The 26702-nt window shown below is 41.9% G+C and overlaps 1 protein-coding gene across 1 annotated transcript in view; it reads right to left on the reverse strand.

Annotated features, from left to right (window-relative positions):
* cacng2b (calcium channel, voltage-dependent, gamma subunit 2b) overlaps positions 1–26702 on the reverse strand; it is a gene marked incomplete at its 3' end in the record, with an annotated part of 74630 nt that overhangs the window by 21515 nt on the left and 26413 nt on the right. The window lies entirely within an intron of this gene.

Raw genomic sequence — 26702 nt, forward strand, 5'->3', positions numbered from 1 at the left:
TGCCCACTCAACACTTCCATTGCAGTAAAATAAAGATAATGACAGATGAAAGGTAGAAAAAAAGAGAGACACAGAAGGACAGGGGAAATGTCATCCAAGAAATGAGTCAGAGAAAGGTGAAGAGGGGGAGAAAAGAAAGAGGAGCTAAAGACGGATTTAAAGAAAGTGATTAGGAAAGGCAAGGTGTAGAAGCTTTGATGCTATAAGTTGAGACAATGACTCCAATTAGAGGTACAGAGATTTGTCAACATCTTTGAAGGAAACATATCACAGAGAGTGACAGACAGAGGAGGAAGAAGGAGAAGAAGAGGGGAGGAGTTCGATATAAACAACTTGTTAGTGCAGGTGTGAGGAGGAGGAAGAGGAGGTGGCAAGAGGGGACAGGAAAAAATGCAAATAAGAGACGTAGAAAGAAGAGCTGACACTGCTGCTCATTAACATTATCTCTGTGTGTTTGCATATCTATCCAATTGTGGACAAGACTGGAAAGTGGTCAGACAAAAGCTTCAAGTGCAGCTGGTAGGGTAGAGGGTTAGTTAGAGACCCCAGTGTTGGTGTGTCACGTCATATTTAGCATCAAAACTTAGGCTGCTTTCATTTAATAAAAAAAGACCCGTACTTAAGTAGTTAGTTTTATATTAGTTGACCAGGCTCTTGTGTTATATACAGGGTTCCTACATATTTTAAATTTTTTCCAGACCCTAGTTTCCAGACTTCTCTGTAAAAAAAATTCAAATATTTTGTGACATTTGGGTAATTAGATGTATATCATGTAAATAAATTATGCAATTTATTTTATTTTTATTTTATTTATTGGTTTTCATTATTCTGAATTTATATGCCATTATGTCACCAAATAATTTCCAGGAGATTGTAGCTATACAATAGTGCATTCAGAATTAACTCAAATAACTTAAGATAAGACCAAACCCAGATAAGTATTAAGACAAATATATTTCCATACAATAGTTTTCATTTACCTTACGTTACAGACCTGGAAATGTATAAAATCAAATTCCATACTTTCCATGTATAAAGTGCAAATATCTCGCAAGAAGTAAGTTGTTCACATGTTAAAAAATAATGTAGTTGTCATGTTCCAGTCTACGGTCCTCACAGCTCAACTTCTGGCTACAGTCCCCTGTTTGTATGATAGACCTGTTAAGTTTTACACTTACATGGTAGAGGACCTTAAATAACAGCCATCTACACTTCATCACTGCAGCATTACAGTCCACTGTTTATAAGGTAGGAATGTGTGTGTGTGTGTGTGTGTGTGTGTGTGTGTGTGTGTGTATGTGTGTGTGTGAGTGTGAGGTTGTTTAGCTTGGTTCAGCTCCAGTGGTAATTGTATGCCCTCCCAAACCACTGCAATTAAATGGGCCCTTGTTAATTGGCGTTTGAAGGACGAAAGACTAGTTCCCGGCTTTCAAATGGGCATCGGTTACACACACAAACACACACACACATACACACACTCACACTCCCAAAGTCTCGCACTAGCAGGCACACACACATACACACACACACACACACTCGCATACTGTAGCATCAGCCTTATTGTCGAGAGTCTCGTTGGCTTCCTCACTCATCATGGTGCGAGCAGCACTTACGGCTAAGTTTTCAGATGTTTTGCATTTTCATCATGGCCACAGAGAGAGAGAAAAAAGAACAATTTTATACCAAAGCCTGAGACATAAAAGTACAAAAAATACCAAAAAGAAAATAATCATGACAGGACTCTACCACAAGCCCTGTTTCATATTTACATATCTTTAACACACCTCAGCAAACACTCAGACGAACAAAGTGTTTTTCATCAGCCTGACTTTGATAGATACATTAAAGATACTTCACCAAGGAAGCGGCTTGGAAAATCTTTCAGCATCCCGCAAAAAAAAAAAAAATGCTTTCATCATTTCATAATTTTCAATGTGAACTGTGTGTAGAGCTGCGTGTTGAAATCCGGGGGGGTGGGGGGGCTGCGATGAACAAAAGCGCCGTGTTTCAGGAGCCTCGCATTCATACGGCCTCTTGTCTCACTTACTTACAATGTCTATTTGTTATGCAAATGTGAGGGATACTACAAAGTTAAACTTGAATCACGTCATGTGTAATGAAGAGTTATTTAATTGAAGTGAGTATAGAAATAAATGTTCAAAGTGTTGTTGAGCAGAGGTCTCTCTGGTGGTGTAGTTTGCCCTCCAGTAGAAATGAAGGAGCTCTGTGTATTTATAAAAGGCTGAGCCCTTCGTATCAGAATCATTACATCACTATTTGTTCAGTTGGAGTTTTATTACTGTAAGCTCTTATTGGCTTTGTCTTAGAGTGAGTAACAGGATATCTCCAGTTGTTCAATGCTGCAAGCATGACATTTAATACTATTAAAATTGTAGCAATGATGCATCTGGGAGTGTCATTATCCAGACACACAGAACAGAAGTTGCATTAGCATTAGCATATAGCGTTACTCTGATCGGCTGCTTTGTAAATGTGCCGCTGCATAACATTGTGAGAATTCAGACCTAAATTTCAGAGGCTGTCCTTTAGTCATCAAAACTCTAAATAAAAGTTTATTCATCAAACAAAGAATTGCTTCCCTTATTTTTGTCAACTTTAACCTCAGACCAGCTAAAATTTGCATTGTGATTAGGTCGCACACTTGGATAATGTAAGCATGGGCTGAGTTCAACTATGACTGAAGCTGTACTTTCTCTACATTTAATCCTGACACTTGGAGACGGGACATGGTGTACGTAAAGTTTTCTATCATATCGGTGTTTTGGGAAAACAGGTCCCAGAATGAACAAGTCTTAAAATGCCACCCTTGCGTTTTCACGTATACAACAAATACACAAATTTTGAGAAATTATGACATCATAGCCCCACCTCTCTAACGGGAGTGTACCTATTTTCCCCGGGTCCATATGTTCCCCGATTGGGGAACATAGGATGATCTTTTTGAAAAAGGGTCCTATGTTCCCTGCTGTTGCCGGTCGATGGACTCTCTCTACTTATCTGGACTCTATCTACGTATGTGGCCTAGCTGTCTAGCCTTTACCTGGTCTTTTTACTAAACTTAACCAACTCCTTTCTTCATTGCCTAAACCCAACCAATGGGACAACTCCACTTCTCACTCAAAAATAGGCAAAAATCTACAAAGTCACAACTCCACTTCCAGATATGGGAACAAAGATTGCATGTTTGGGGGAAAAGCGGGGTTCCTATGTTCCCCGGTCCCATACAAAGTGGGAGACATAGGGATGATCCCCTCTCTAACCTCAGCCACACAGCTAAACGTGACAGAACAACAACAACAATGATACAGGCTTGTGTTTGTGCTACAGAAGCTACTGAGTCTGTCAGGGCCTTCTTCTAAAACTGCGGTGAGCAGCAAATGATCATGGACAACATCGTAAACGTCTAATTGTGACTTGTGATTACAGTGACTCATACAGGCCTGGCATATACTATAGCGCTTACATTCATTTTTGCATGTATGCAGATGTTTCTTGAAACAATGCTCTGTTTAAGGGAAAGATTGTTTAGGGAAAGCTGTATAAACACATTATAAAAGGTAAATCTGCAAATACAAAGAGGCTAAACTTTCAAAAAGCAGGAATATACAGCAAAAGGAACTTTGATTCTTGATTCTTGTGTCTGAAACTTAATCCAGGGCGGCGTTCACCCTCTCATTCCAGATTGCAGTGTAGCCATAGTGTTTCTGTGCTTACAGGCCTGAGCTGCACAGGTGACAGGTCTGTTTACATTGTGTTGCTCCGACAGACCTCACAGCACGGACACGGGGTGAAATCAGCAGGTTCAACCTGGCAGTTACAGGATGTCTCTCGTTATGTGTGATGTGTCTCTGTGGGTTGTGCTCAGTCTTCCTGTCTGTGATTTGCATATGCTAACACACCAGCTCAGAGTTTAAAATCCCATCTTTTTTTTTTGCATTTCAGTAAAAATCGGTTCGTGATGTGCTTGTTTTCTGAACCATCCAACATATATGTAACTACAGTATCATAAAACATTCAAAATGGTGTCTGCTGTGGTTGCTAGGAGATGTGTAAAGAGGAATACAGTGCTGTACCATGACTCCCCCAACTTTAATAATAACACTTCTTTGTATCTGTGTTTGTTTTTTTGAATTTATTGTTCTGAACGCTGCTGTCTCCATATGACAATCCCACATAATGTCAAACACATCCATACACATGACCGGAAACTCCATCATCTTCGCTGTCTTCCTCCATCACTGCTCTCTCTCTCTCTTTCTTTCTTTCTTTCTTTCTCTCTTTCACACTCTCCCTCTCTCCCTCCAACACATGCCCACCCACGCTGCAGCACAAGCACATGTAATCTGGAATTGCATTTTCCCTTCCCTCTCTTTGCTATCTCACACAGCCCTCCCTCTCTCCGTCTCTCACATACATACATGTGCATGCACCCTGAGGACCAGATTCCCATTTGAACTGAGCTGGCAGCTCAGCCCTCCTCTCCTCTCCTCTCCTCTCCTCTCCTCTCCTCTCCTCTCCTCTCCTCTCCTCTCCTCTCCTCTCCTCTCCTCTCCTCTCCTCTCCTCTCTCTCTTTCCTTAGTCTTTCTGCAATTCAAATGAAGAACACACTTTATTGTCTCGACTGTGAAGAAAGAAACCTGTGCAGCCTGAGCATTAGATTATGTCATCATCTGAGATTCAGTGATAATACTGACACTAACAGATGGCCAGAAACCAAAGCAAATCAAATGGGGGATCTGAAATATCTGTTTGTTTGTTTTTTAATTATTATTCAGGTATGAGTCTCAATTATTTGACATTTATTCTCAATGATCTGAGCGCTGCACACACACACTGTAATGTAGAGGCTAATATTCTCTGTTGTTATCAGATGGGTCTTACATCTGTGTTGGATACGTCCAGTAGGTTTGATTATAACATGTTTAGATAAGTCACAACCAGACTTCATACGATCATCTCCCAGATTTCAAAATGCCATTTCGTAACTGACCACACAGACCAAAGATACACATAAACTTGAACACTGCACTAATGAAACTGTGTACGGGTTGATTTAAAGTTTTCATTGGAAGATTTTCTTTGTCACTTGGTCAGATGAGTCAGGCTGAGGCTGCTTGATAAGCGCAATAACTTCAGTAAAACCAAATTCATTTCAGAGTAGGAATTAAGTTTAATTATGAACCTGTAATGTTTCTTCTACACTAATAGGTAGAAAAAAACAGAACAATATACACATAGCTCCTTTAAAAAGTTGTGTGAGCGCAACAGTGAGATCATTTTATTCTTTTTAACTCACTCTTTGGGTTTGAAGGTGTTCATATGGGTGGAAGATTTAAGACAGAAAGATAAATCGTCACAGTAATTCAGCCACTACACATCATAAGAGCCATAAATTAAAAAGTTATCCCGCCCTAATGGGTGCAGCAGCAACACTGAGAGAGAAGAGAAGGAGCTGTCGATCAGTTACAGTCACCACACAACTTGTTAGTGCTTTGGATTTATACTCACTTTGGGTTTGGGTCTGGTTTAGGTTGACCCTCGGATAACATTACCTTACTGGTGTTGAAATAATGTCCTAGTATTACATTCAGTACAAAAAACAAATGTAAATGCATCCGGTCTTTGCACAAACATACACCAATATTTAAATTATGTCTTAAACAAACACAATTGTAAAGTTAAATCTGTTTTGAGCAACTATTTAAGTCTGGGTAGCTAAAGACAAGGAGAAAATAATATTATACTAATAACTGGCTTTTGTTTCGTAGTTGATTTGGGGGTTAAATACAAGGACAAGGAATATGAACCAGATAAATCTGTGTTTCCAACTATAATTCACTTGAACCGCTATCATGTGTTTGCTTGCATGTTCTTTCCTGTAGTTTATCGTAACATAAACCACTCCTTAACTTGTGAAGGAGAAAACCAAAGTGTCTAACTGAATAAAGGGTCCCATCTGAGAAACTGCCTTCCTTCTTCCACTGCCCGTTCTGTCTCTGCAGTCGTAATAATGAGGTGTCACTCTTCCAAATTGGCCCTGTTAAATTATACATCGCGCTTAAACATGGAACAGATACTATTATTCTGAGACCAACCTGCACCTCAGGGGTCACGGTGGATCCATCACCCACTTACCCTCACAGCGAGAGGGGGCCTCGGTGACTCTCTGCAGATGATTTATACCAATAAGAAGAGGACCCGCTTGACCTCCCCTACTGTCACAAGCCAATCAGAGGGCTGCTTGTCGACTGATCTCATGGCTGTTAGTGTGATGAAACACTAGCCGACGTCCTTTTTATGAAGTATTAACATCCTAACCCACTCGCTGAGATGCAGCACAAAGTGTGTGTCACAATAGGAGATGTAATGTAAAGTACGAATGCCCTTCCCTGAACCAGCGCTTTGTGTTATGCAAATATATTTTGCCATTGTGTCTTTATTCTTTATGCTAATGGAGGCTCAGTCTATCTGTATGCTAAAATGCCATTAAAGTAATCCCTCAACCGCAAAGGTGGATGAAGATCAGAGACCTAAAAGGGGAACGCGTTGCGCAGTAAAGATGGCTATTGGCTCCGTTCAGTCGACTACAAGTGTGTGATGCACAGAAAATGTGTTTCCTTTTCTTTTCTTGATGTGGTAATGTTAATTCATCCAGGAGAGCGTTTTCTCACGAGTGTTGCTCCTTTCCCCCCCAAACTCCTTTCATGCATTTATAAACATGTCTTTGTATTCTGTAGCATCCCCATCTGTATTGAATATAAACTGGCATCTGAAATGAACTTCAGTTTATTGCTTTATTCTTGAAAAAGGAGAGAATAAAACAACAATTCCACCTATGGACCCTGGGTACCGCTGCCTATAAGGGTCTGCTGCTGAAACTCACTGATGTTTTGCATCTTTTATAAGTGACATTCAACTTTGATAACAATCTTTTACTTTCTGTAGCTACAGGCTTTTGGGTCACAGCGGGTGTGGACTCAGGTGTGTGAGCAGCGCTAGGCCGACGAGAGCGCGAGCAGCAAACAGGTGGTGCAGGAGGAGGAGGAGGCTGTTGCAGCTTTTTACAGTGAAGCTGCCAACTCTCTCACAGTTATTGCAAAAGGAGCTGAGCTGGAGGAAGGAGACAGAGTGGCAGCTTTGTGCTGAGTTGGACCACGGCGGTACAGGAAGCCTATGTCCAACAGCTGATGCCAATGGTTTCTGTTTACAATCAACCAGCAGCACTGAGGCTGATTCATTCATGTATAAACTGAACACAGCAGATTCACACTGGAAAAAAAACAAAACATAAAATAAGTTTTCATGGTTTAACAACCTGAGCGATTTGAAAGCATTTTAAGATTTCTGTTGTATGTTCTGTCATATACTAGGGGTGTAACGGTACACAAAAGTCACGGTTCGGTACGTACCTTGGTTCAGGGGTCACGGTTCGGTACGGTTTCGGTACAACAGACACTATTGAATGTAAAACTAAAATTTGTCTTGTGTTATAAAAGTAAAAAAAAAAAAAAAGAATATAAAATTGCATTAGGAGTGTTATCATGCCATTCATTAATTCTAGAGGAAAAAAACTTGCACTTGACAACTGGCAACTATTATAAAAAAACAAAACAAGAAATTAACATAAATGTTGGTTTACACAGTTAATTTAGACTAGATGCCAGCTGCTTTGGTGATGTTTCTGGTCCTGTCTGTGTTCATGTCAAGAGGCAGCGGGATGAGTTGCACACAACTTGTCTTTTTCCTTGCACCAGTGATTGACATGTGGGGTGGGGGGGGGGGGGGGGGGGGGGGGGGTGAACATGCGCTACGTGTTTAATGCGTTTCTAGCGACGCAGCGCGCATCCGTGAAACATCGCCGACGGACTTCTTTATCCGGTCGACCAGTCGCGAGCTGCTTTCTATGGTCGCGAGCGGTCGCGAGCCGTCGCCGTTGTGTTTCATTGAGAAGCCACAGTGACATAAATGAAGCAGGCAGCTCCTCTAACCAACTTCACACTCTCATCACTTCTCTTCTTCGTCTGTTATGACGGTTGCAGGCAGCTTTGAGGCTCATTACTGCCACCTAGATTGGCGTGAGGACTCAACTTTTTTTTTTTTAATATTCATTCAGACGTATTCGTCGTGTGACTGTGTGCACCGAACCGTGACCCCCGTACCGTGACGGCACGGGACAAATACATATACCGTTACACCCCTATCATATACTGTGCGTTGTTTGTGTACTAATCTAGTGTGCTGATGTTCCATGGTTCCCACCTGGCCAATATATACGAATGACTCGGGTCCAGGATTCAAGCATGGGTCAGGCCGGGTCGGGTTTCAGGCCCGTTGAGACCTTCCATGGTTTTTGTTTTTCCGGGGTAACCCTCTCTCCTTCTGACCAATGAGAGAACAATTGGTTCGTGCATGGCATTTGTTTACACTGTCACCATGTGAACCCAAAGACCCAAAAGAAAAATGCAACACTTTATTTTTTTTATATTTTAACCCCTTGTGGTAGAAAATTGCTGCCATTGGTATTCTCCTTGTAATAAGTGGTAGGGTAGTCTTTGAAATGTTGTAGTAAAATCTTGTAGCAATCCTGTTAACTCCATTAGTGGAGACATTTATGTACTGACTACAATAAACCTGGGGGCAGAGGAAGGACACTAGGATGACCCATGTACAACCTTGTTTACTAACTGATCTAGGTTGTAAATTCCTACAGGTACAACAACAACTGGGGTAGCCATTTGTTGAGTAACACATCTGTTGACTTGGTTTATTGTCTGGGAATGAAGTAACCAGAGTCAAAAAGTGGGGTATAAGAAGGGACTGCAATCTCTGTTCTTGGGGCACTACTCTGAACTGCTACCTGTCATGTAGTTCTGTGTCTTTTTTCTTTCTTTATTTGTTTATTTGGGTGGGACAGTGCACATCAATGTACAAAAACATGTAAATGTGCCGGATTATAGCAGCAATGCTAATTTCCATCCGGAGTCCCAAAACATGTATTGTCCCCTTCTCCCCTTCTCTGTGGAGAATGGAGAATAAACTTGGGTGCATGCTACCTCTCCTGTCTTGCTCTTTGACTCGCCACCGGCAGAACCAAAATTTCCACGACACCCTGAATCAGATCTGAGCCACATGTCTGAATACACCCTGAGAATATTCACAAAGTCAAGTAAAAATTGGGGATAAACGAACATTCAACAAACAAAACAAAAAACTTTCAGAATAACTCTTTTCTGTAAACACATATTTACACAGATTAAAAACTCATGACATGAGTTTGTTCTACTGCACCAAAAAAAATGGGGGAACAGAGCTGACTGGAAAAAAAAAAACATTCACTTCATTAAACAACTTCATTGTGAGCTGTATTTCATTTTAATCTTTGAACCCGGACAGCCCAATTCATTTCCGCACAATTTCAGAACACATTCGACAATGGAGAGACCTATTAAAGATAATTGTAATAAGTGCAGAATTAGATTCTCAGCCTATTTGCTCTAACCAATTTAGAGTAAGCAATTACTTTTTCTATCAGCAGGCACGCACATGTGTGCACACATACAACACATAAATTAGTTTGATGTGGAGTTGACAAAGAAAGAAAACTGCAGGAGTTTGCAACTGAAAAAGAAAAATCCTCCATCCTGTGTTTGATTGTTGAGGGAAATGGAGCAGTGTTTTGTCATGTGGCAGACAACAGAGAGGAGCTAATGGCTGGTTAATTGTAATTTGGCATGATATGAGTGGTGGGGTGGAGGGCGCCGCAGAGGCCAGGTGGTCAGAGACTGTCCCATCGCCAGGTGTTCAGACTTTCTGTCCAAATGTGTTCATCACTGCCCAAATGTCCCTTAGTGTTTGAAATAAATGAACCGGGCTAAAATGCTTCAGACCGGTGAAAAAGTACTAAACATGACACGGTAGGGCTGCGCAGTGTTTTTAACAAAAATAGGTCCTACAGAGTGGACGATGCTGTAGGAGCAAGCGGCAAACCTCAAGGGCCTAAAAATCAAGCTAACGTAGAAGCACCACAATCTGCAGTTCCTTGCATGGCCACTTGAGGTCTGCTCCAAAAGTGAGTCAGTTCGCACAGGCTCACAGGTTGAAATGTACGACTCTACAGCAGAAAAACCTGTTTATAACCTGATACAAAACTATTTTCTCCTCTTTAGCCAACTTTTTTGAATCATTTGTCACCTTACAACAAGAAGGTTTGTCTCTAGGCCTGTGTCTGCATGGGTTTCCTCAAGTTCTCTGGCTTCATCCATAGTCCAAAGACAGAGAACGTAAGTTGACTGCTCAGCCATGTTTGTGGTGTCTGTCTTTTTTTTTAGGTTAGCAAAACTGTGGGATTATTTTATTTTTATTCATATATCAGCACTAGTTAGCAGTTATCTGTGGCTGCACTCATGTAGCACGTTATCTCGGCTAATTAGCTAGCTAACAATTGTTGGATTTGCCAGTTTAATTAACCTTACGTCACGCTAGCTAAACCTGCTGTTGACCTTAGCTTTACATTGAATGCATTACCTAAAATGTAAATATGCTCCTTTAAACTAATATGCAAGACAAATCATAATGATTCTGCAAAACTCTTGATTATGTAAAATGTTTTAACAGTTTCTTTTTTGGCAACATCTATAAGCATCACTGATACTGTGCAGGATGGGCAACAAAAATACATAGCTACACAATGTCAACTAATGTCATCTTTCTCCACCGAGCTCCACTGCCATTCTGTTTTCTGTAATATAGGCTACAACTTGAAGAGCTTGGTAGCATACAGGTGTCCCCCACAGTGAGATATTGACTGTGTTTCTTGTCAACAGGAGCCAGTGAACACAACAAGTAAACCTGCTCAACGTGGCGTCTCAGCGTTGGCTCTTTCCAGGCTTTAGTCGTGTATCTGCCGACAGCAAACTGCTGAATCTTACAAGCCGAACATGTGAAAAGCGCCGTGTCGCTAAAGAAAGGCCACTTAGATCCCAAGCTAGGGACATATATAATGTAAAAGCATGTTAGCATCACTGTTAATGCATCCGCTAAGTACCCATCATGCATTCTTCATGTATCCAGCATATAGCTGCATATATCTCGCTCTATGCAGCTCCTACGTTATATGGATCCTCTTTAAAATGCATAAAATGTCATTTTAATTCTTATCACAAAGCTGGGAAAAGAGCAACACTTTTTTTTTTTTTTTTGAGGGGGGGTCGGGGGACAAAACTGTAGCTCTTTCTCAGCTGTTGAAAGTAGCAGTGTGTCAGCGGCGTGTAGCACTCTCAGGACGAGAGTGGTACAACTTGAGTGCACACTATTCTTGAACAACAGGCGCAGATCTTCAGAGCACATTAAACCACCTCGCTAATCCTCACAACAGCAATCTGACAGGACCAGATGTAGCTGGAAATACAACACTTTCCAAGGTAAAATGCATCAGACAACAAATGCGTTTTTTGAAAACAGGGTGGCTATTAAGATTTAAGCATCTGGTTACACACACACAGGCACACATAATCTGACTCAGTTCATGCTGGAAAAAGACGGAAAAAAATGTAAGTGCTGCTGGTCATTGAGGTAATTCATGGAAATGTATGTGCAAAATTAATGCAAACAACGATGACCCGGGTCATATAAAGTTACATGGTGTGAGATCATTTAGTTTATTTGTTAGTTTCTCCATTTTGTTCTGTTCCCACATGGGTCAACAGTGTCAAAGAAGTTTGCAAATTCACCAGTAGCAGTTGCATCGGTTCACAGCAATAAAATGCGGCTTGTTTTGTTGTAAATGCTGCTTTGAAACTGTTGTGCATACATGTAGAATATATAAAAAAACAATGTTCAACAAGTATATCATGTGATCAGAAGACAGTTTTGGGCCTCCGTCTATAGGTGCACGCTTGCATGTATTTGTAGACTGTATTCAGAACAGCACGGGGTCAAACAATTAAACAATCCTGCAAACAACCACACTGTCCCCCTTTTGAGAATTCCCTCGGCTCTTTCTCTCTCTCTCTGGTCCCTTCACTCCTCTATCCTAGTTTTGTTTAGTGAAACTTTCTGCAATGTTTTCCTCCCCCTCCTCCCACTCTGATGGTTTCCTTTGGCACAGGAGAGAGAGAGAGAGAGAGAGAGAGAGAGAGGAGGAGGACGAGGCAATGAAGAGAGTGAGAGAGCGTGTAGGGAGGAGAGGGAAAGAGACGAGATGTGAGAGACAGAGAGGTGACAGAAATGTGAGAGACTCACAAAGCTGACGTTTGTCCCCGCCGAAGCTGATTTTATTGATAAATGAGGGGAAAGATGTTTGGTCCTGTGTAAAGTTACACCGGGCTGCTATATGTGGAACAGCTACCTGGCCTCATTCTGCAGTTCTACATTACATCCTCCCAAAATCCTCTCTGTTACAACATGTTGGGCAGCAGAGCTTCGCTATACGACGTGAGCTCAGGTTAGGATTTATATTGTTGTGCCATTAGTCAGTTTAGTCACTAAATGCCCAAATATAACATGAATCTGAATAGCAATATTCAATCAAAAGGAAATGATTTAAATGTTGTTTTTATCATTTCTGCACATATTTCTGTAGTTCACCATCCAATTTAGTAGATTTGCATAAACTTTTCATTTAACATTACTCTTTAAATGCAGTAGCAACACATTTATAACAATAGCAATATGAAAGTCATAATTTATGAATAAAGATATTTTCGTGTAAATTGAATTGATGGAAATATCAATGTGCACTTACAGTAAGTTTATACTGCAGGACCTATCATATCTTCTCTAAATCATGTTCTTATTCTACCTCAGTTTCTACAATGTGTGTAAATTCGGTAGCGATATTTCACAATAAAAGCACGCAGCAACATTCAAATGGGCTCAACATCACATGAAATATATTTACAGGGCTCCTCTGAGATTTAACGCGTATAAAATCATAAAATATGATCTGTACCAGAAGTGGATATTTAACAGGAGGGGAAAAAGATTCACCCCTGAGGGCACGGGACAAATTTGAGGACTTACAGTGTTTTACTGGTGTTATTGCATACAGTATATCATCTCATGCAATACTGTATCAGCGCTGCAGTTATTAACTACACAGATTTTATTCAAATGTGTTTCAGCTGAAGGAAATGATTGTTCCAGTTTACACTGGTAAGATATTCAGACTCAGAAGATTACACCGCCCTTACAAAAATATTGTTGGCATTTAATTAACCCCACTTACGACTCCTGAGTCATCCTATCTCTGCATAATCGCTTTCTGAGAGCAGCGTCGTCATTGATTTTTCTTTCTCAAATGTTTCAATGTTGATTTGTTGAAAATGTTAAAGCAATCCTCTTCATGTGTCCTAGAATATTCTGGTGCCTTTGCATATTAGATGAAGTGGCCTATTGATCTAATAAATGATTTAAGGAGAGGTCTTACTTTCAGAGAGTAACTCTACAGCTGCTGTAGCGCAATTAAAATGTGATCATTATTATGCACAGCAGCACAAATACACATGCACTCAAACAGGCCGTGTTGTTACAATGTGAGATTTGAAGTGTAGGGAAAAAGAAGATGAATGAAAAAAAAAGATGTTTGTGGTGATAATGTCACACATTACACCACATTAAAATTAAAATACATTCACGGTCCAGTGGAAAACGGCGAGTGTAAAAAATGGGTCAGAAAGAATCAGCCATTAGGTCAGGAAGGTTGAGATTTGACTGATGCGACCACGAGACCAGGCAAGATAGTGGGTCAATGAGCAATGAGGAGCTCTCTCTCTCTCTCTCTCTATCTCTCTTCTGCTTGAATGTCGCTCATCCTCCGTCTTTCCTCCCCATCCAACTCTCTCTCCCTCTATCTCTCTTTCTCCCACCCTCCCATGCCCCCCAGTGTGTCTGTGATGGCCATTGCGTAACATTACTAAAGAAACACCACACCAGTGAGCATCAGCATCAGTGGGGTTGGGGGGAGGGGGAGGATGGATGGGAGGGGGGGAGTGGGTGTGGGAGTGGAGGTGGTGAGGAGGGGAGGGGAGGGGAGGGGGTTGAACAGAGAGCACTGACCCAATATCTAATGAAAGAGAAGAGAGATGAAGGGGAAGGGAGGAAAAAAGGAGATAAAGAACGACACGAGATGGAGATGGGGCAGAGGTGAAGTCAGACGAGAGACGAGGGATGGGAAGAACGGAGACGGAAAAAAAGAGAGAGAGAGGGGGAGATGTGGAGGGGAGGAGAGAGAGAGGGAGTAAAAAATGAGAGGGAGAGACAGAGAGAAAGAGAGGGCTAGAGGGGGAGAGGGGGAAAGAGACAGACAATGAATCCAGGCAAAAAGAGCCAGGACATTTAAACTATAAATAACCAAGATACTAGCAGCAACACTGGTCCTCTCTCTCTTCCCCTCTTTCTCTCACTCCATCCTTCCCCACATCTTTCTAGCATCCCACTTTTCCTCCCCACGTTCAGATAATGTTTCCCTCTCTCTGCGCTTTCTTGTTCCATAGGATGGAGTCAACATGGATTTCGAAAAGCTTGTGATTTATTTGCAGATTCATCTGGCGTGTTTATTTTTGTTCGATCTTGAACAACAACAAAAACTCTGTCCCATTAAGCCTCAGTAAGTTGGTGCTACATAGTTGTTGAGGTCGCGTTTTATTGGCTGGTACAGTACAAGTGAAAATAATGGGTCAGTTTGTGCATTGGGACCAATGTGTCTTAGCCAGGGCCGGCCCAAAGGCATAAGCGAACTAAGCACCTGCTTAGGGCCCCGTGACCATTGGGGCCCCCCAAAGGGCAATTAACGTTTTAAAGCTGTAGTGTTTAACGTCTGTCGACTCATAGAGAAATTCTGCGTAATTATAAAAAAAATTCATTGTTGTTGCACATTGCTGTTGCAGTTTATTTAAAACCAAAAACAGAACTGTATATGCATTGTCTATTGGTTTATTTTGTTACTTTTAGTGGGCCTAGGTGACGCTAGCTCACTGAAGACGATGGGCCAAGCTTGATGAATAGAATTTTTGCCGTAGCCGGTCAGCCAACAGCAGCAGCAAACTTCCTCCAGCTCACACTAAAAGCTGTGTACACCCCAAAAGTATTTCTATTTCTAGGGGGTTGTTGGGAAATCCACTGTTTCCTGATTTAGACTTTCTAGATTTCAAAATGAAAATTCATCAGCCACCAGAAACACGGACTTTAGTGGGGTTGCTCTGGTAGTAAGTGGTTCGAGAGAACGTCCCATGTGGGTTCAGGCCCTTTATGCAGGAGATTGCCGGTTCGATTCCCAACCAGATGATCATTTACTGCTACTGTATCTCTTCCCCTGTTCTCACTCCATGTTCCTTATCATATCACCACTGTCCAATAAAGGCAAAAAATACCCCCAAAAAGAATATTGTAAAAACGGTTTGTTCACAGTTATTAAGTTATGAAGGAGGAAAAAGGCCGTAGAAACCAAAATCCACTTGTTTGTAGAAGGTTGAAAACAAAAGTGTCTTTGCTGTAGTCTTTGGGGACTGGCCTCGAGTGGCCATTTGAGGAACTGCAGCTTTTAATTTGTCACGTTGCATGCCGGCACCAGTTTTCAGCCGCTCTCCAACTTTAAACACAAAACTTTTAATCCTTGCTGCTGTGTGCAGCACTCACACAATGGATAGTTGTTGGGGTTTTTTTTGTTTCTTGTCCCACATGCCTCCCTCTGTCCTGCTCTGAACTACATTGCTGAATGTTTTCTCCTCCATCCCACTTCATTTCATCATTGTCACTTATTCATCCTGCTGTTGGTTTTGTCCATGCATAGCTGCACTTAAGTCTGTGTCTCTCCTCTTTTAAACATCCATCATCCGTCCTTGTGTCCTACATAGATCCCTCTATCCCCATCCTCACCCTCTCAGTTCATCTGTGACCCCATAAGAACTCCACTAGTACCACATGTATCTGAGACCACCGACGTATTGTTGGGTGTTTAAAATGATGCGAACACCTGCCTGATGAGCTGTCATGTGTCTGTTCAGTCGGTTACACACATTCACACCTCGGAGCTTCAAAGTTCACCCACAGTCCTTCAATATGCAGCCACAAGGTTAAATACTTCCCCTCAAACAACACCTAGTCAGCAGTGGTTATTGAGGGCAGAGTGTGTGTGTGTGTTTGTATTTAAAGGGGGCATATTATGGAAATATCACTTTTTGAAGGCTCTTTAACATATATTTGGGTGTTTGTCTTGCCTTGCCTTGCATTTTGCCCCCAAAATGCAAGAATTGTACCAGTAAAACCAGTTCATTTGCATTTACTGTAAAGGGACAGGCACTGAAACCAGCCGTTCTGAACAGGGCTGTTTTGAGAGGATGAAAAGAGCTGTGATGTTTGATCCTTTGGGTATTTTGACCAAAGCATGTCACAGACATGTCTTTAAGACACCTGGGAACTATTTTAATTTGTGGAAAAGGGGCAGAATATGTCTCCTTTAAAACAGAATAGTGCATCTCTGTGTGTATGTGTGTGTGTATTGCAGCGTTTCCACTACGTGCTACCGGCTCAACTCGACTCGACATTTTTGCGTTTCCATTAAGTAAAAGTACTTGGAATCTGGTACATGTTATTACTGTTTTAGTACCGGCCCGGCCGCGGTTCCAAAACAGGTGAAGAGGTACTAAAATGTGCCGTGTAAACACTGCAGACCGCTGATTGGTCAGAGAGTCGTCACCAAGCCGGTCATCTCCTGAGATGATCGGCCGGTCAACCTCCGTCGTGATCGCGGGGAGAAAGCGATGTGATGAAGTTACCTGTAGCTCTCTGGAGATTTACCGCTTCTTCTGACAGATAAATTTCTGTCTTCTACAAACAACTGTACCAGCCACATTAGTTTGTTTGAATCAGTGAAGCTTCAGGTGTGAACCGGACAGAAGAGCAGCGCTGCCTCGGGGCTCAGTGTGTACAGAAATCACCACATTTACATCGATAAATGTTTTTAAATTAACAGATAAGTCTAGTTAAATGTCGACCGCCTACTCTAAAGGTGGTGCTATCCTGTAATGGAAACGCTCTCTAGAACAGCACCTGGTACCAGAGCCGAGTCGAGTCGAGCCGGTAAATGCATATGTGTGAAGTGTATCTGCTGCTGCGTCCATGCATGCGCCTATGTTTGTGCATGAAATGTGTGCATGCATATATACAGGAAGCAAATGTGTATGTGTGTGCATTTACATGAGCATGGCCACATCTGTATGTGTGCATCTGGGAATTTGTATGTGCATGTGTGTGTGTGTGTGCCTGCGTGCATGCAAATGAATATGAGCCATTAAGTGTTATCCACAGGGGAGACATGTTAACAGGTTTGGCTACCACTGAGAGGATTGGTAAGTAACCACCAGGAGCTCTGTGTGTGTGAGTGTGTGTGTGTGTGTTTGTTGCTGCGTTCACACACATGCATGTATACGCCCAACTATGTGTGTGTTTGTGTGTGTGAGGTCCCATTGAGTCAGTGGAAGGAAGGCAGGGGATATGAGTGTGAGGGGAGGGAGGGCTGGGGGGGGCTATGACTCATCCACTGCATGGGCCTCTGGCTCTCTAGCTCGCTCGCTCATTCTCTCTCTCTCTCTGCATAGCAACGACTGTGCAAAAGCTCATATAGGTCCATAGCAACCAGTGCTGATAGTGTAGTTGGGTTATAAACACTCCATTAACAGGTCAGAGGGACCCAGGAAATGATCCATGTGCACAGTTTTTGCAGGTTTGTCAAGTAGACACATGTACACATGACTGATCTCATGTCAAGCTTTTCTTTTTTTGTGTGTGTGTGTGTTTGTGTGTGTGTGTGTGTGTGCACAAGCCCAAACATTAGAGCGATAGTTCAGGTGATGTGATTCTTCCTTATGCAAAAGTGAAGTGTGTGATGCTGCAGTTTCACGCAGACACAGCTGAGCCTCGGTGTGACTGTGTGCAGGAATAAATACAGCTGTGTGACGGCAAAATACAGAGGTGAACATTTTCAAAATAAAGCGCACGGTGAAATTGATATGGGCTTTTTCCTGTGGACCTGCTTTTACATGGTTAAACATTGCACTGGTCGAGCACTATGCTGCAGGTAATACACCACGCACCACATGCTAATGACCCCCACTGTCCGTTCTTTTTTAAAAATGTATTATTTATTTCATTTTTATCTGAAATTACAACACTTTAGATGTTCTTTAGTCCACAGTACATTTTTTGTCCCTCTTTTTTTTATCCTATTGAAATAATGAAGGGTAAATGCAGAAAATCCATGTTTTTTTTTGTCCATATTTGCTTTTCTGAGATTTTCTATTATGAATAATTTGTTATTTTAGTTATGAACAACAGGACAAGGGAGCACGCACCACCTATGCATCCAACCATCCAACCATCACATTAAAAGAGAAGAGGGTGTAGGCCCTCAACGTACAGTATTATATAGAGCTATGAAAGAATGGAATGCCCTTCCGAATTATGTTATACAACAAAGAAACATGGTTCATTTTAAAATGAAACTAAGAGATTATTATTTGGATCATAATTTTGACCATTAGTGTAAATCTGTAAATTGGGTCATGGCATCCTTGTGTCACAGGATACATAGTAAATGTTTTGTAAGGATTCAATGTAGGAGCTGGTAATGTTTATGTTTGGTGTTCGTCTTTGTATGTGTATGTATTAAGTATGAGTCTTCTGTATGCATTTTTGTTTTCTTTGTATTAAAGCAGAAGTAAGTGATCCGGTCGTTTTGGCTAACTTCCTGTCAGCCGATGGAGTTAGCAGTCCCCGCCCTCGTCCCTACGTCACCACATTCACGCGCATCCCTTGGCTGCACACACAGAGAGGACCGCTCCTTTATGACGTTCTCTCTCCTCATTGGATAAAGGTTGTAGGATACAAGGAAAGTTTTCTCCTCGGCTTACAGCAGAGCAGAGTGACTGACAGACCCGTGTTTCAGACCAAACACTCTATAAAAGTGATTGCCGTCGGAAGATATAACTATTTAAGACTTATAACAAAAACATTCCTCTTACTTTTGCAGATGGTTTGTATTGTCACTTATGAATATGAAAAGACCCCAGGAAGAATAGCTGCTGCCCTGCAAAAGCTAATGGGGATCTTAATAAGCCAAACCAAACCAAACCAAACCAAACCAAACCACTGAAAGCGCAAATACATCCAAATGAAATCAGATCTAACAGGTTTTACATTCTCAGCCCATTTGGTCCAGATCCCATAAAACTTTTTCTTGATATAGGAAAATGACACCTTTCTACGACATAAATCACATGTACAATGTCCATCTATTCCTCGGTGGTGATTGGTTCTACTTTAAAACATTTTCCCGTGATGGATTTCACACTGAACCTTTAACCAAAAATCAATGAAGCCGATCCTAAAGCTGCTTTTTTCCAATCAAATGACAACACATGTTCTAATTGTTTTCAGTTTTGCAGCTCATAGTTTCACTGTTTTGGTTCATTTTTTAATATCCTCATAATCACTGTCGAGTACAGACGAAGCCAACGGCCGATAAACGTGAAGATTTTACTTCCAAAATCCTCCTAATGAGTTCCCTCAGCAGCAGAAACACTGGGCCTCGGTTACCTGCCAGATTATTTCTGTCTCCAGCCTGTTGCTGATGAGAAACTACCCTCCTCTCGTTCTTGTTTTATCTTTTCCACAAAAACTTGATTCTTCCTCTTTTTCTTTTTTTTTTCTTCTGGTCTCTTTAAACTTTAAAATGACACAGGTCTCAGCAGAAAAAAAGCTCCTCTACTGATGCGCAATGGCGGCCGAAGAGCTGCAGCACATTGATAGTGACAGATGGGAGAAATAGCGCAGCGAGGTGATGGATGATGTTTCCCCAAAAAGCCCATTTACCCCCCCCTCAACCCCCAAACCCCCAAACCAGCAGAGGAGTAAACAAGATGAAAGCAGTCGGTCACTATCGGCCGGTGTTTCCGTGGTCACCAAAACGTGAATCGAGCTTCTTCCCTGTGTCAGGATTTCTTTCTCGCTGTGTCAACGACATCAACTCTGACTAAGAATCGCTCACAGTCGTCACCTCGCCACACTTTGGGTTTTAAGATCCTCTCTTCCTCTCCTCCTCTCCTCCCTCCATCTCATTACAGATGTTGCTCTCATTACAGATGTTGTTTGGAAGGCTTTCGCCCCGCACACATCCACGGCTCCCCTCCCCTCCCCTCCCCTCCCCTCCCTCCCCCCTCGTCCTCCCACCTTCGCAGATGTTGTTTGGCACATGTCTGCCCGTCCCCGCTCGCTCTCTCTCCCTCCCCGTCCCCGCCGCTCCGTCTCATGCTGCACCTTCTCCTCTGTTTGTCTCTCCATCTGCTCTCCTCTCCCAAGCTTCCTTCCTCTCTCCACCCCTCGTTCCTTCCTTCTTTTCCTCCCTCTCCCACATGTTCAACCTCTCCGTCTCCTGTGTTTCCATGCTTCTCTCCTCCATCCTCACCCCTCTCTTTCTCTCTCCCTCTCTCAGATGTTTTCTGGACAGAGACGATCTCTCCTGCAGAGATAATGAAACTGAAAAGTGTCCTGAGGCAAAAAAGAAGTACTTGTTGTTTTGGGCTGGAGGGAGGGGGAGGGGGAGAGTTGTCACAGTCATATGTTTAGAGCCTGGATAAAAAGAGTAACACATACTGTCACGCAAGCTGGGGAAGTGTGTGTGTGTGTGTGGAAGTGTGTGTGGCGCAGAGAGCTGTGCAGGGTTGAAAAAAAGAGTGTGCAAGTATGTGTGTGTGTGTGTGTGTGTGTGTGTGTGGGTGTATATATGTTTATACCCCGGCCTCAACTTAATGCTCGTGTTTGAAGATGATTTTCCTGAGGGGTTCCAGGCTGCTGGTTTGAGTTCTGGTCCGAGCACAAAATGTTGCTGTTGCCCGGACGTGTGTGTGTGTACATGTGTGTGTGCGCGTGTGTCTGTATGTGTGTGTGAGAACCAGAAAACCCGCTGGAAGGAACCGACGACGCAACCCTGAAGGTTTGGTGACACCATTAATGTAAAAAATGGAAATAAAAGGAGAACAAACAACCTGAACAACCTTTTTTTGTGACAGTAGCAGACATTTGGGATGCGGTTGCCGTAGTTACTACAATTACGCTAATGGATTGGCTATGTTTGGGGGGAAAAATGTGATGGTAACACTTTATAATAAGTACACCCTATTAAGCATTAGTTAAGCATTAAATACATCATTTATAACACATGGATACTCATTAGTATTAGGGATGTGCACGGTTACCCGAGTACCCGGGTACCCGAGTAGGCAATCTGCTACTCGGTTATGAATTTATTATCCGGTTAACCTAGGATTAAAAAAACGTCACGTTAGAGCGCAGTCTAGTGTCGGATCAAACTACATCATCATGCCGTGGTTCGGCTTTTTGTAGTGTTTAACAGTTTCGGATCAAGCAACGTGATTTTCTGCTGTGTAAAAGCGTTTTTGGATCGAGCCTCGGACTTTCAAACCTTTTACAATAATCTGTGGTGGTTCCCTCGGCGTAAACCGTCGGGAGGGAGACGACAGGTGTCATCATCATGTAACTGCCACTGCTGTCCTGCTTTTTGCCATGAAGATGTCTGTGTGTAAGTGTTGTTGTTGCTGTTGTTGTCCTGCTTGTTGTTGCTGTTATTGTCCTGCTTGTTGTTTTTTATGAGACCAAAGACAAATTTCCACATCGTGGACAAATAAAACTAACTAACTAACTAACTAACATCAAGTCTGTTAGAAAATCAGCTTTCAGTTTACAAACATTCTGAAACCTTCCCAGTTATTTCCTGAAACGATGCGCGGCAGAGAGGACCGAAGGCACCAACATGTAGTGTGGACTAATAAATAAGCACCGCTAATGATTTAAAAAAAAAAAAAAAAAAAAAAAAAGTTTTCTCCTCCTCCTCCGAAGCAGCCGCGGCATAAATGCGCTGCGCTCAGTGCTCAGAGCGCATGCAGCGCTTTTATTACCCGGCATAAAGATGCACATCTGCCCCGTATGTGCATCTTAAACTCCATCTCTACTCTTATTATCCACCTGATATTTAGTCTGACGACGCTGTGTGTCAGTAATGCGACTGTCTGACGGACAGAGCGCATTTATGCACCGGCTGCGCTCTGTCCATCAGACATGACGTAATTTTATTTTTTATTACAGTAATCGGTTACCCGGGTAACACCAGGTTAGGTTACTCGATTAGGAAATTATTCGAATTGCCCATCCCTAATTAGTATGTAGTTTATAAACACAGTTAAAAATGTTTTAGTCATCATTGATAACTGTGTTTATAAACTACATACTAATGAGTATTCATGTGTTATAAATGAAGAATTCAGTATTTATTAATGCTTAACTAATGCTTAATAGTGTGTACTTATTATAAAGTGTTACCAGTGTGATTTGGGTTAAAAGAAATACCTCGTCAATGTCATCAATCTTTGTTGACATGGTGATGATAAAAAACAACACTATTAGATGTTACCAAACCAAAAGAAACGTAACTACGGGCCATATAATGAGACATCTTCTCCTCCTGCTGCCTACAGAAGACAGAGAACATCCTCAAAGACTCAACCCACTCCGTCCATCCCCGGTTTAACCTGCTGCCCTCCAGGAAACGCTGCAGCTCCATCAAAACACACAACCACGAGGTTTATGAACAGTTTCTATCCCAAACTGAACTCTGACCTGAAAGCACACACACCCCTCAAACACACTACATGAATATGTAATAACCTACTATTACATAACGCTATGAGCACGACACTTTTCTTTCAAACACATGTTGGCAAGAGTGTATTGCAAAGTGTACTGTATGTCTTGTCCTGATAATCTGAATGTTTAAAATGTTTGTTTGTTTGTTTTTTATAATTATTTTTAATGCCTATTTTAACTTACTGAATGCCAAAAATGTAATTTTATATATATATTTTTTTTTTTTATTACAAAAATCGACACTCTAACACACCTCTACTTGCTGTAAAGTACGCGTACGCGAGCTGCCGCGCGTAGGCTATCCTGCGTCCGTTTGATGCGTCGGCTGCGACCGAACGCACATATAGACGCGAGGTGACGCGACGCAGGATACGCGCGGCAGCTCGCGTACGCGTAGTTTACAGCAAGTATATCTCGGCCCTAAGATGAACATCGATTGAAAACTCATGAAAACTCACAATCGGGACATTTTTATGATAATTCGGTTTTTGATGGGTGGAATCAGTGGCGCATGCAACCCTCTGGGCGCCAAACATTGCTGAATAAAACAGCCCATATCTTTAAATCTACTGTTGCGGCTTGGTACCCCTAGTTAGCGAACACATTCAACTTCAATCCTGACATAATTTGTGTGTATGTTTTTATGCAAAATATCTGAGAAAAGTCAAGTCGTCACTTCACCTCACTGCTCCCCCGTGACAGTTTTTAGGAACAGCCTATAAATAAAGAGGATGTTCCTTTTCTAAAATGGCGCCATGCAAACTTTTCCTCTTCTAAGAAGATTTTAAGATTTTAAAATGTGTGATATTTTTTGCCTCATTATATATTATTTATAAAATACAAACACACACTTGCGGGGTAAATATCTGTCCATGCTGATCATGAGTAAGACATCACTTTTGGCGTCTGTTGCGTGTGATGTGTTTGTCGTTATTTCTGACATTCTATAGACGGAAAGATTGATTGAGCGATCAATAGATTAATCAGCCTTGAAATGGGTGCTGACCATCAGCAAAAAAATACAAATGAACATAAACAAAACACAGAGAGACAGAAGATGATGCATTGTGGGTAAAAGAAGAAAGAAAAACTCTCGACAGCATGTTGGAGAGTGTGGATGATGAGAAAGTGCAGAACCAGAAGCCAGGAAGTGACTAGATCCATGCACACAGCTATTATAGATCATTATTATCAATATTATTATCTGTCATTATATCCGCTTTGTTTATTTCATTGACTAAGCTAAGCTAACCTGCTGCTAGCATAGCCTCAGAGCTGCATCAAGGAGAAGAAGAAGAAAGTGAAAGTGTCGAACTACACCTTTAACTAAAGTGTCTTGACTTTAAAAGAGTAAAAAAACAGGAAAGTCAACTGAGGGGAAAGTGTTTGTTTGTCCTTTAGACATTTTATCATGTTTCACTTCCTGTTAGCATTAGCATAAAAAAAAAAGATGAAGCTATAAAGAACGTCTAAGGGGGGCGCCACAACAATCGCCATGACAACAATGATTACTCATCCCCAAACAAGTGAAACAACAATGAATAACATCTAATCAGGCTCAAAGCACTGAAGGTGTGATTATGCACACTGCTGCTGCTGCTGCTGCTGCTGCTTCGCTATCTTTATGCAAACCATCTCTCTCTCTTTCTCTTTCTCTGGTTCTCCCTCTCTCTCAAAGTGCTCTGGGCAGAATGATTAATTTGCGACTATTGATTCCTTGAGAATGTGGGAGGGATTGAAAGAGAGGGAGAGAGAGAGGAGGGAGAGGAGGAGAGGAGGAGAGAGAGAGAAGGAGGAGGAGGGAGGACGGAGCATCCAGTATTCTGAGTAGCGCCTCGCTGCAGCTCTTTTCTCGCCTCCGGTCCTTCGTTTAAGAAAAAAGCCAATGGGTGCAGAGTTTGAATCCACCAGATCACATCCGTCCGTCCATCCATCCATCCATCCATCCATCCATCCATCCATCCATCCATCCATCCATCCATCCATCCATCCATCCATCCATCCATCCTCCCTTTTCTCCTCCCCTCTTGTCTCTGCCTCACCCCCCGTGTCCTCTGCCGTCTAAATTATCTGTGAATATTCAACAAATGCCCGAGCGTTTTCACAAGCAGGAAGGAGCCGGAGGGCAGAGACAGCGTGAAGGAGGGAGAGAGCGAGGGAGGGAAAGAGGGAGGGAGGGGTGGAGGGTGAAGTGAAGTGCTTAGAAAACAAAAACAAAAATATTTGCCCCTCCTATAGTTCATAAACTATTTAGTTCCATAAATATCTTGAAACCAAGAGGCCAGCCTTCAGCGTCAGTGTCTCACTACAACTTCAAAACACTTTCTAATTCAACGCCGGCGCTGGAAAATGTGCAGAATATTCTCATTTAATATCACAAGGAGCATATTAAAACACCGGCTCGTTCCGCAGCAAAGGGTTTATTTTAAAACTCAGATATCAACCTGTTTTTGTTTTAATATGTGGAACCTATTCAGGAAAGAGCAGCAGCTGAAGAAAATAAAACCTGAACATCATTTACTGACATCATCACAGTCCAAAACCAACTCCACATCCTTATGAATTATAAAGTCACCAGTGTTGAGCAACTCTGGAAGAGTTATCAAATTACTTATTCCTCATTTTAAAAGTAATCTAACTAAAACTAAACTACTGTACTGGTTAGTTTATTACAAAAGTAATTAGTTAAAAGTAGTAGGATGGGTGCTTAAGTGTGGGTGGGAGCAGCGGAGAGACTGGTGATGGTAAACATAATTACATGGGCTTAACTGTAATCTAATTACTATTTTAGAAATTAAAACATGTTACATTACCCCATTACTAAAACAGAAATGAGATTACAGTAACGCATCATTGCAACACTGAAAGTCACACACATTTTGATGCAATGTCAGCAGGACAATCTGTTAGTAACTTATTAGGCTATCATTTCAAACATCACACGGACTACTTGCTACTTCTACTATCAATGGATTTAAACTTTGTATATTTATTCCTTTTCTGTGCATTTTATTTTCAGGAGTTTGGTTTACACCTATTACCACTCCCCTCTTGCACTGAAGGGAGTGTTTGTTAGACCTCCCAGAAACGTAATTGCTTTAAGACAATAGGCTATAGCCTATGTTATATATGATATGAAGAAAAATGTTCATTTGAATGAAAGAATTAAAAGGAAAACGGATTTGTATGACAAGTTTCTTTATGTGTCATCACTTTGGCTGAGTGCAGGGAAACTTTTGAAGAAGAACAGACTGTATACGGCCTTTGTAAAGTCACACCGCTCAGGGAGAACTCAAATTTTTCTAGACGTTAAATTATCTGGGAAAAGTACGACGGAGTATTAGGGCCACATTGACAAATAAAAAAAATCACAAATTTCGAGTATAAAGTGGTAAATTTACGACTTTATCCTCGTAATGTTTTGACTTTTTTCTCGTAGGAAATGTAGGACTTCATTCTCGTAATTTGCGACTTTATTCTCGAAGTCTGTGTTTTTTTTTTTTTTTTTTCTCAATGTGGCCCTAATACTCCGTCGTAGAAAAGAGATAAATCTTCTCAAGTCACATGCTTGGAAATCTGAAGTCAATCCAGGGTTCGACAATAACGGTTGCCCGATTGCCCGGGGCAAGTAAAAATTACCGGCGGGCAGGTAGAACCTGCGCGGACTTGCCCGGTCGGGCAAGCACCGACTCAGATTTTATTATTTTTTATTTTCGGACTTTTTATGCATTTATTTTGAAAGGACAGCTGGAGAGAGACGGGGGGAGAGGGGGGGTTGACGCGGAGCAAAGGCACTGTCAGGTGGGATCGAACTGGGTCGCTGCAGCGGGTGCTCTACCAGGTGAGATAGGTACGTCGCTCGCGGCTCGCCGTAATCGGCGATTTCACCGAGCATTTCACTGACGGTGAGCGGCCTGACGCTGCTTCATTAACGCCGCCGCTGTTTCAGACTCGGGGCAGACGCACC

Source organism: Trachurus trachurus, assembly GCF_905171665.1.
Source record: "Trachurus trachurus genome assembly, chromosome: 1".
NCBI classification, from domain to species: domain Eukaryota; kingdom Metazoa; phylum Chordata; class Actinopteri; order Carangiformes; family Carangidae; genus Trachurus; species Trachurus trachurus.